Source organism: Trichechus manatus, unplaced genomic scaffold (assembly GCF_000243295.1).
Source record: "Trichechus manatus latirostris isolate Lorelei unplaced genomic scaffold, TriManLat1.0 scaffold00190, whole genome shotgun sequence".
Classification (NCBI taxonomy): Eukaryota; Metazoa; Chordata; class Mammalia; order Sirenia; family Trichechidae; genus Trichechus; species Trichechus manatus.
Window position 1 is genome coordinate 3790169 of NW_004444126.1, and position 11426 is coordinate 3801594.

General features: G+C 43.1%; 1 protein-coding gene across 2 annotated transcripts in view; it reads right to left on the bottom strand.

The window, feature by feature from the left end:
- The window catches only part of MYO18B (myosin XVIIIB), a 310234-nt gene that overhangs the window by 39066 nt on the left and 259742 nt on the right, over positions 1-11426 (bottom strand). The window lies entirely within an intron of this gene.

Here is an 11426-nt window from a genome sequence, read left to right on the forward strand (position 1 = left end):
CATGGTGCCTCGCACAGAGCAGGCCCTCAGTACCTCTTGGATGGGTGAGTACAGGTGCAAACCAATTCATGCTTCCCAGAGCAGCAGCAGAGGCTGGTTCTGGAAGCTGAACCTCTGTTCTAGGGACAGATATGGAGTGGCAGTGGGAGACTGGGAAAGGGTAGGACAAGAGGGTTTCCTTTTGACCTGTCACCTAGACTCCCCCGCCTTTCCATCCTCAAAGGAAGCAAAGACAAAACTGGAGAACCCAACAGGGCTTCGTCCACAACAGGCAAACACGCTGGCATTGAGAACTTCCTGTGTGCCGAGCACTGCTGAGTGCCTTATGTGCGTGACTTAACTCAGCCCTCACAATAAGCTGACCAGTGGGTCACTAGTATCGTTCCCATTTCACAGATGAGGAACTGAGGCCTTGAGAAGTGAAGGCTTAAAGGCAGTGCTGGAATTCAACCTTGGAGCCTCTGACTTGTCTCTCAGTGCCCATTCCTTTACCCTCTGATACTGCCGAACTGGATTTTGCCCAGACTCTTTGGAAAAACTCTGACTTCCATTTGCAATATATTTCATGCACCACTACCCTTTAAGGAAGTGATTGTCAACTGAGGGTGATTTTGGTCATGGGGACATCTGGCCATATCTAGAGACATTTTTGGTTGTCATGACTTGGAGGGATGCTACTGGCATTGAGTGGGTAGATGCTAGGGATGCTGCTTAACATCTTACAATACACAGGACAGCCCCCACCACAAAGAATTATCCCACCCGAACAGGAGCAGATTAACCAGTAAGCAAGGTATGCATGGGCTTACAGTAAGCAAGGTATGCATGGGCTTACAGTAAGCAAGGTATGCATGGGTTTAATTGTGTTTACTTACTAATCTGTAGTGCACAGTTTCACATAGGTTTGATGTGGCGAAATACAGGTGAACTTGTGCACTACACATTAGTAAGGAAGCACAAGTAAACCCATGCTTATCTTGCTTATTGGGTAATCTGTCCCTGCACCCAAATATCAATAGTGGCGAGTCTGAGAAACCCTGGGTTAAACCAGAATTCCACCTTCTGGGAATCAATCCTATGGGAAATGAATCAAAAGGCAGATCAAAGCTCTGTACCCAAGGATGCTTGGAGGGGTGCTATGGATGACAGAAAAGCTGAGAGCCGTCTCATCATCCAACAGCTGGGAATGGCTAGGGAAATCACAGCGTGTCCCTTTGATACTATTAGGCAGACATTAACATTAGAAATAAGGATTGTGGCAGCGTGGAATGCTTCTGTGAAATAATGTTAAGCAAACGGAATAGAATAGAGAAATAGCATGCCCGTATCTATGCAAATGACATGCATGCACTCGGAAAAACACTTGGAGAGTTGAGAATATTAATGGGTGGGGGTGGAGTGGGGGTATGGATGAAATTTTTCTTTTAGCTGTTCTAATTATGTCAAGTTGATTTTTTGACCGTTGTTTAAAGGAACACACATATACCACCCGATGGAAGTGTGTTGTTACCTGCTGTCGAGTCGGCCCGCAACTCATGGTGACCCCATGTGCTCCATAGGGTCTTCTTGACTGTAATCTTTACAGAAGCAGGTCATTAGGCCTTTCTTTGGAAGCACCACTGGATGGTTTCAAACCACCAACCTTTAGGTTAGCAGCTGATTGCAAACGACTTGCATCACCCAGACTCCTGATGGGAGTATAAACAACAACAAGAAAAAACTCATTGCCGTCGAGTCGATTCCAACTCATAGCGACCCACAGGACAGAGCAGAACTGCCCCGTAGGGTTTCCAAGGAGCAGCTGGTAGATCCGAACGTCCAACCTTTTGGTAGCAGCTGTAGCTCCCGCTAGCTCTTAACTACTGTGCCACCAGGGCTCCGATGGGAGTATGGAGTGGTAAAAATATGAGGATTTAGGGTCAAATATAAGTCCAATTCCCAGCTCCCCATTTAACTCACTAGCTATGTGATCTTGAACAGTTTAGAGCCCCCGTCTGAAGGCTGTGATTTGTAGATGAGGAAACTGAGGCCAACGATAAGGAGCAGAGCTGGGATTTGAAGGCTGGTCTGTCTGGCTCCCAATCCAGTGCCCTTTCTGGGGCTCCACGTGCACACCCCAATGGAAGTCAGCAAGGACTATGGCTGTCCCCATTACAGGGGGATGCTCAGCTCAGCTTGGCAAATCAGCTTGTCCATTCACGGGACTGAAAGTCTGTGCTTTTCAAGGGATTTTTAATGTTTTCAGATTTTAAAGAGGAAAAGACAGAGAGAGAGGCATCAGGCAGGGACTGGGCAGGCTTGAGGGCCAAACCGAACTGGTGAGAAAAGAGGGTGGCGTGGCGAGAGGTGGGGGGTGTGAGGAAGGGCTGACAGTGAATTTTAGTTGATTGAAGCTGCCAGCTATGAAATCCCCATCTCAGCTGGATGACAAGGTGAGGCAGGGGCCTTCTGGCGGAAGGCCAGTGGGCTGTCAGAGAAAATAATGTACGCCAGGAGCTGGCAAGGGGGTGCATGCCCAAGGATGACAGCACATAAGCTCATAAAGACACCTAAAAAATGGCCAGGCGAAAAAATCCCTACAGCTTGAGGGTACTCGCCCAAGCTCAGCTGCTTCCAAGTGGGCCAGGACAAAGGCGCCACTGGGAATCAGCTACCTTCTCCCAGAAGACATGGCGCCTGAGCCTCTGTAAGACATGGAGGCAGATGAATATGGACTTCTGCCTTAGATAATGTAAGAAATTCACAGGTCTGGGCCATTTTAGGCATGTGGTGAGTGCACAGGATTCCATAAATGTTGGCTGAATGAACGTCCATTTTGCTATTGTTAGGTGCCATTAATTTGGTTCCAACTCATAGTGACCCTACGTACAACAGAAGGAAACACTACCTGGTCCCGCGCCATCCTCACAATCTTTGCTTTGCTTGAGCCTATCCTTGCAGCCACTGTGTCAATCCATTTTGTTGACGGTCTTCCTCTTTTTTGCTGACTCTCTACTTTATCAAGCACGATATCTTTCTCCAGGGACTGGTCCTTCCTAATAATATGTTCAAAGTATGTGAGACAAAGTCTTCCCATCCTTGCTTCTAAGGAGCATTCTGGCCGTACTTCTTCCAAGACAGATTTGTTCATTCTTCTGGCAGTCCATGGTATACTCAATATTCTTAGCCAACACCATAATTCAAAGGCATCAATTCTTCTCCAGTCTTCCTCATTCACTGTCCAGATTTCACATGCATATGAGGCAACTGAAAATACCATGGCTTGGGTCAGGTGCACCTTAGTCCTCAAAGTGACATCTTTGCTTTTTAACACTTCAAAGAGGTCTTTTACGGCAGATTTGCCCATTGTAACACGTCCTTTGATTTCTTGACTGCTGCTTCCGTGGGCATTGACCGTGTATCCAAGTAAAATGAAATCCTTGCCAATATCAATCTTTTCTCCGTTTATCATGATGTTGGCTATTGGTCCAGTTGTGAGGATTTCTGTTTTCTCTATGTTAAGGTGCAATCCATAGTGAAGGCTGTGGTCTTTGATTTTCATCAATAAGTGCTTCAAGTCCTCTTCACTTTCAGCAAGCAAGGTTGTGTCACCTGTATATTGCAGGTTATTAATGAGTCTTCCTCCAATTCTGATGCCTTGTTCTTCTTCATATAGTCCACCTTCTCTAATTATTTGCTCAGCATACAGATTCAATAAGTATGGTGAAAGGATACAACCCTGATGCACACCTTTCCTGATTATAAACCATGCAGTATCCCCTTGTTCTGTTCAAATGAATGCCTCTTGATTTATGTACATGTTTCTTAGGAGCACAATTAAGTGTTCTGGAATTCCCATTCTTCACAATGTTATTCATAGTTTGTTATGATCCACACAGTCGAATGTTTTTGCATAGTCAATAAAACTCAGGTAAACATCTTTCTGGTAATTCTCTGCTTTCAGCCAAGATCCATCTGACATCAGCAATGATATCCCTCGTTCCACATCCTCTTCTGAACCCCAGCTTGAATTTCTAGCAGTTCCTTGTCAGTGTGCTGCTGCAACTACTTTTGAATTATCTTCAGCAAAATTTTACTTGCCTGTGATGTTAATGATACTGTTGGATAATTTCCACATTCTGTTGGATCACCTTTCTTTGGAATGGGCACAAATATGGATCTCTTCCAGTCTGTTGGCCAGGTAGCTGTCTTCCAAATTTCTTGGCACACAGAAGGGAATGCTTCCAGCATTGCATCGGTTTGTTGAAACATCTCAATTGGCCATCAATTCCTGGAGCCTTGTTTTTTTGCCAATGCCTTCAGTGCAGCTTGGACTTCTTCCTTCAATACCATCGGTTCTTGATCTTATGCTACTCCTGAAATGGCTGAATGTTGACCAATTATTTTTGGTACAGTGACTCTGTATATTGCTTCCATCTTTTTTTGATGCTTCCTCTTGCTCAATATTTTGCTCATAGAATCCTTCAATATTGCACCTCAAGGCTTGATTTTTTTCCTCAGTTTTTTCAGCTTGAGAAATGCCCAGCGTGTTCTTCGCCTTTGGTTTTCTAAGTCCAGATATTCACACATTTCATTATAATACTGTACTCTGTCTTCTTGAGCCACCCTTCGAAATCTGTTCAGCTCTTTTACTTCATCATTTCTTCCATTCGCTTTAGCTACTCTATGTTGAAGAGCAAGTTTCACAGTCTCTTCTGACATCCATTTTGGTCTTTTCTTTCTTTCGTGTCTTTTTAATGACCTTTTGCTTTCTTCATGTATGATGTCCTTGATGTCATCCTACAACTCATCTGTTCTTCAGTCATTAATGTTCAACGCATCTAATCTATTCTTTAGATGGTCTCTAAATTCAAGTGGGATATACTCAAGGTCGCACTTTGGCTCTCATGGACTTGTTTTAGTTTTCTTCAGCTTCAATTTGAACTTACATATGAGCAATTGGTGTGTTCTGCAGTTGGCCCATGGCCTTGTTTTGACGGATGATATTTAGCTTCTCCATTGTCTCTTTCCACAGATGTAGTCAATTTGATTCTTGTATATTCCATCCGGTAGGTCCACTTGTATGGTCACCATTCATGTTGTTGGAAAAAGGTATTTGCAATGAATAAGTCGCTGGTCTTGCAAAATTCTATCATGCCATCTCCAGTGTCATTTCTATCACCAAGGCCATACTTTCCAACTACCGATCCTTCTTCTTTGTTTCCATTTTTCACATTCCAATCACGGGTAATTATCAATGCATCTTGATTGCATGTTTGATCAATTTCAGACTGCAGAACTTGGTAAAAATCTTCAATTTCTTCATCTCTATCGTTAGTTGTTGGTGAGTAAACCTGAGTAATAGTCGTATTAACTATCTTCCTTGTAGGTGTATGGATATTATCCTATCACTCACAGCGTTGTATTTCAGGGTAGATCTTCAAATGTTCTTTTTGACAATGAATGTGGTACCATTCCTCTTCAATTTGTCATTCCTGGCATAGAAGACCATATGATTGTCTCATTCAAATTGGCCAGTACCATGCCTAGGATATAGATCTTTATGCATTCCATTTCATAACGCCCCCTTTATAGATGAGGAAACCGAAGGTCAGAGCAGCCTTAAGACTTGCCCAAGGCCACATAGCTGGGAGACCACAAAGGTGAGTTGAGTGTCCAGGTCTTGGGATCTCAAGTGAGAGCTTATTCAGCTACATGTGCTGAGAGATGAGCAAGTAGCACAGAAGTCCCCTCTCAGTTTTCTTGGATAAACCTTGGGTGGGGACAAGCCTTGCCCCTGTCAAAGTCATGTGGAGGGAGCAGCAAGCAGAGCAGCAAGCACCTAAAGTCTAATTCCTCAGGGATTTCTGGTTGGGGGAGGAGAAGGGCTGAGTCAGGTGCTGTGTGTCAGCAATGAGCGGCTCTGGGCCAGGGCAGGGCAGGTGGGCACAGGAAATGGGCACCTTAAATGGATCAAATCCTTGAAGCCCTGAAAGTGAAAGTTCCTTAAAATGCCTTCTTTGATGGTGCCCGATTTCCATTACTGAACATTTGGATCAAAGATTCTATAGAAGTACTCTGATCAAAAGGGGGGAGGAGGAAATGCACAACTGAAGTTCAAATTCACAATGGAATCAAGACTTTCTTAAGCCATTGTGGCTGGGTGGACCCCTGAAACTATTGCCCTGAGATAATCTTTAAACCTTAAATCTTAAACCAAAACTATCCCCTGAAGTCTTCTTTGAACCAACAAAACAGCTTATCTTAATAAAGTACAGCGTACTTTGTACTTTGTGCTCTTTTAAGAATTATCTACGTGGGATCAAACTGACAACAGCAACTCAAAAGGTTGGATGGGAAGCATAGGGGGCCATGAGTTTAAGATAATGGTGGTAGACGATTTGGAAACAGCAAAAATGGGAGCACAACTTGAAGAATGTAACCAACATCACTGAATTATACCTGTAGAAATTGTTGAAATGGTGTATCTTTGGCTGCGTATACTTTCACCAAAATAAAAGAAAATTAAAAAGGCTTTATTCAGTAGATTCTAGAGCCAGGCTGACTGAATTCAATTCCCAGTCCTACCATTGCTGGCTGTGTGATCTTCAGCAAGTTATTCTACAGTTTTGATCCTCAGATAGCTCATGGGCTAAATGGGGGTGGTAACTGTTCCTATTTCACGGGGCTATTGTGAGGAATAAATGAGCTGATGCATGTGAAGCTTGTCAGAGAGGCAAGGCATTGCTAGCATTTAATTCTCATGAGCAGCCTTGGAAAAGGGTGGTATTGTCCCTGTATCACTGAGGAGGCTTTCCCCAAGGTCATATAGTGAATAAGGACATTGGAATGCAGGACTCTGGCTCCAAAGGTTTTTCATTACCCTGCACAGTAAAGACATGGTGGAAAACAAGGGCAGCACTGCAGATGAGTGAGGAAGAAAACCATCAATAGATGTGTGTTCATGGACCAAGGGTGGGGAGGGGTTTGCCACCACCTCCCACCCCTCCACCTTGCTCCCTTGCACTCAGAGTCCCATCCTCCATCCATCAAAGGACCCACATTGGGCTCAGTGGAACCACCCAGAAAGGACAGGGATTTGGAATATTTAGAGTCTACATAATCAGCAATCAGCAAACCTTTTCTGCTTACACTGAACACCAAACGGGATATGCTGATTGCAGAGACCAAATCATTAGGCTAAAAGGATGCAGTGCCCCAAAAGGTCTCCCCAGGGCAGACCAAACAAGGCCCCAGCCAGAGGCCCCTGGAGGAGAATGGAGGGGGGTGCACAAGAGGAAGGGGGCACAAGAGAGGCCCCCTCATCAGGCCCGGGAGTCGGGCCTCTTTCAGTCTCCATGGACAGTAAGTGGGCTGGGAGCAATGACTGCATCTGACTAATAAGACTCGGGACTAGGTCAGGGCTGCTTTGTGAAGCGGAGCTGTGTTTTGAGACCAGGTATGAGCTTGGTCTACCCTGTGCTTATTTCTCTTTGGAGACTTGGAGCCTGGAGATGAAGTTTTGGGGGAAAACTAGGATATAAAACTGTTTAGAAAATGTATACGTAGCAAAGGAGTCCCTGGGTGATGCAAACAGTTAAGTGCTCACCTGCTAATCAAAAGGCTGGAGATTCAAGTCCACCTAGAGGCACCTTGGAAGAAAGGCCTGGCAATCCACTTCTCAAAAAACAGCCACTGAAAACCCTATGGAGCACACTTTTACCCTGACACATGAGGTCGCTATGAGTCAGAATCGACTCAACGGCAACTCGTTTTTTAGTATGGTATGTATGTTCTGTGTCTATTAAAGTCTGTATATCACTATACTGTAGTAAGATTCATCTCAGCTTATGGTATATTTATTAGTGGGTCTCTGCTATATATAACCAGTTGCTGTCATGCTAGTATAGATTATATATTCGATTATCATTCATTCATACATTCATTCAACAGATATTTATTGAGCACCTACTATGTGCCAGTACTGATCTAGGTACAGATGATACATAGATAGATCAGGTCCCAACTTCCTTGGCGCTTAGATTCTTGCACGGACCTAATCTGTCTGTATTGCTGGTGTATGGCACACAACAAGCACTCAATCTATGTTTTTGGATTGAATGAATGGTGTTATTGTATGACTACTGGTTATCAGGAAGGACCAGTGCCTGGAGAAGTACATCATGCTCGGTAAAGCAGATGGTCAGCAAAAAAGAGGAAGACCCTCAACAAGATGGACTGACACAGTGGCTACAACAACGGGCTCAAACATAGGAATGATTGTGAGGATGGTGCAGGACTGGGCAATGTTTCATTCTGTTAGACCTAAGGTCGCTATGAGTTGGAGCTGACTCAACAGCACCTAACAACAACATTAATGGTGGATAAACGAAGGGCAAGGGCATTGTACACACTCACTAATGCATACCTAACATATACCAGGTACACAGAAATAAATACAATAATATACATGCAGCAAAAAAAAACAAAAAAAAAAACACTAATCTCCCAGGATTGGAATTTTAGGTTATTCATTTTTTTTCCTATTGTAAACAATGTCATCATAAATATTCTTATGGCTAAAAAAATAACAAATAATAATTTATATGTAGGTGAATGTGTGCTTGCTGGCCCTCTCAGCATTGCTGGGGAGAATCATTAACCCTTGTTAAACCTGCAAGCTGCTCCTCCTGGAGCAGGCTGCACAGAGTTGCTCGTGTGGGAAGAGGTCCCTCCAATAATTAGTGACTGCAATTAAAAGCATCTCCTCTTGTGATGTTCCATTAGAGGCTAATATTTAAAACTGCTGTTTGTTTTCTCTGCCCAGGGCAGCTCAATCTTCTCCAGACTCTCTCCTGCCCGCAAACACACAGGACTCTCACATAGTTTCTGCAGCACTGGAGGCTGCCTCCCTAACCTTTGGAGACACTTCCCAAGGCGCCCCAAAGTTAATTTCACACGTGCCACATAGTCTATACTATAGATCACACTGTCCCTCAGGTGTACGCCAAACTTGGTAAAAATTCATCTTGTAATTTTCTTCTGATTCAGTAAAAACAGACAGAATATGTTACAGAGCCAGGCGCTAATACGTGTGTGTGTCCCTGTGTGATGTAGCAAGTAGCTTGTGCTTGGCTGATAACCAAAAGGTTGGTGGTTTGAACCCACCTAGCTGCACCACGGAAGAAAAGGCCTGGTGGTCTACTTCTGCCAAGAAAACCCAATAGAGGAGTTCTACTCTGTAACACATGGGGTTACCATGAGGAGGAATTGACTATTTACATATATATACATACATAATACATGTATGTGTGTGTGTATATATATGTATACACACATATTCCCAGTGTTTGACACATAGCATATACTTGATAAATATTTGTTGAATGCATTAAAAATAAATGAGTATAATTTTATTTCTAACACACATACAGGCTCTCTGCTAATGTTTAAAATACTTCATTTAATCTTTATAAGAACCTTCAGAGTCAGGTTCTATATAAAACCAAAACCAAACAGATTGCCATCGAGTTGATTCCAACTTATAGGGACCTTATAGGACAGAGAAGAACTGCCCCCATAGGGTTTCCAAGGCTGTAAACCTTATGGAAGCAGACTGCCACGTTTCTCTCGAGGAGGGTCTGGTGAGTTCAAACTGCTGACCATCTGGTTAGCAGCCGAGCACTTTAACCACGGCACCACCAGGGCTCCTTAGGTTCTATGTAAGCACATAAAAACTAGTAAGAATATTACAGTAAAATAGTACCAATGGTTATTATCTCTGTGTGGAGAGATAGCAGGTGATTTTAATTTTTTCTTTATACTTTTCCAGCTGCTCTGCAAAGAAAATGAATTCTTTTTATAATCAAAAGGTTCAAAATATAAGACTTTATGACTCTCTACACTACGAAGAACAAGCCCCTCATCCACCTGCTCAATGCAGCCAGGCAGTCCTGGCAGGTGTTATCCAGGGCTTCAAACAGGTTCATTCCGGTTGAACTCCTGCTGAGAATTTGCATTTCTAAAAGTTGCCAGTTGATCCTAAAGCTACTAGTTAGGGGCCAATTCTGAGAACCACTAGTAGAGCAGTGGTTCTCAAATTAGTATACATAAGAAAGGTTGCTACGAGTCGGAATCCACTGAACAGCAACGGGTTTGGTTTGGTTTTCAGAGAATCACCCCGAGATCATGTTACAATGTAGATTCTGATTCAGTATATCTGGAGTGGAAATGCAAATTCTCAGCAGGAGTTCAAACTGGAATGAACCAGTCTGAAGCCCTGGTGTTATCGTTCCCATTTTCCAGATGAGCAGACTGAGCCTCAGAGGTTTAAGTCACTTTGCCTAGAAATATACAACCAAAAACACAACGATCTCGACTTGGACCCACAGCTCTTTCGTCCTCTACTACCTCTTAACTGCTTCTGCCTCATTCAAGGATGCCTGTACCTCCGGAAAATGGGTGGCGGGAGGGCCTTCCCAGAAAGAAAGATTTTGAGTAACTGTCATTATTTCATTCAAAAGGCTACAGGGGGAAATAAAGGCTTGTGAATTGTGTCTTGACAAGAATTCCAGGGCCACAGTCAATACCATTTACAATAGCCCCCAAGGAGATAAAATACTTAGGAATAAATCTAACCAGAGATGTAAAAGATCTGTACAGAGAAAACTACAAGACACTACTGCAAGAAACTAAAAGAGACCTGCATAAGTGGAAAAATATACCTTGCTCATGGATAGGTAGACTCAACATAGTGAAAATGTCAATTCTACCCAAAGCGATCTACAGATACAATGCAATCCCAATCCAAATTCCACCAGCATTTTTTAATGAGATGGAGAAACAAATCAGCAACTTCATATGGAAAGGGAAGAGGCCCTGAATAAATAAAGCCTTACTCAAGAAGAAGAACAAAGTGGGAGGCCTTACACTACCTGATTTTAGGACCTACTATACTGCCACAGTAGTCAAAACAGCCTGGTACTGGTACAACAACAGATGCACAGACCAATGGAACAGAGTTGAGAATCCAGATATAAGCTCATCCACATATGAGCAGCTAATATTTGACAAAGCCCCAAATTCCATTAATTGGGGAAAAGACATTGTCTCTTTAACAAATGGTACTGGCATAACTGGATATCCATCTGCAAAAAACTGAAACAAGACCCATACCTCACACCATGTACAAAAACTAACTCAAAATGGATCAAAGACTTAAATATAAAATCGAAAATGATAAAGATCATGGAAGAAAAAATAGGGACAACACTAGGAGCCCTAATATATGGCGTAAACACAATACGAACCATAAGTAACAACGCATAAGCACCAGAAGTGAGACTAGATAAATGAGAGCTCCTAAAAATCACACACTTATGCTCATCAAAAGACTTCACCAAAAGAGTCAAAAGACAACCTACAGACTGGGAAAAAAATTTTGGCTA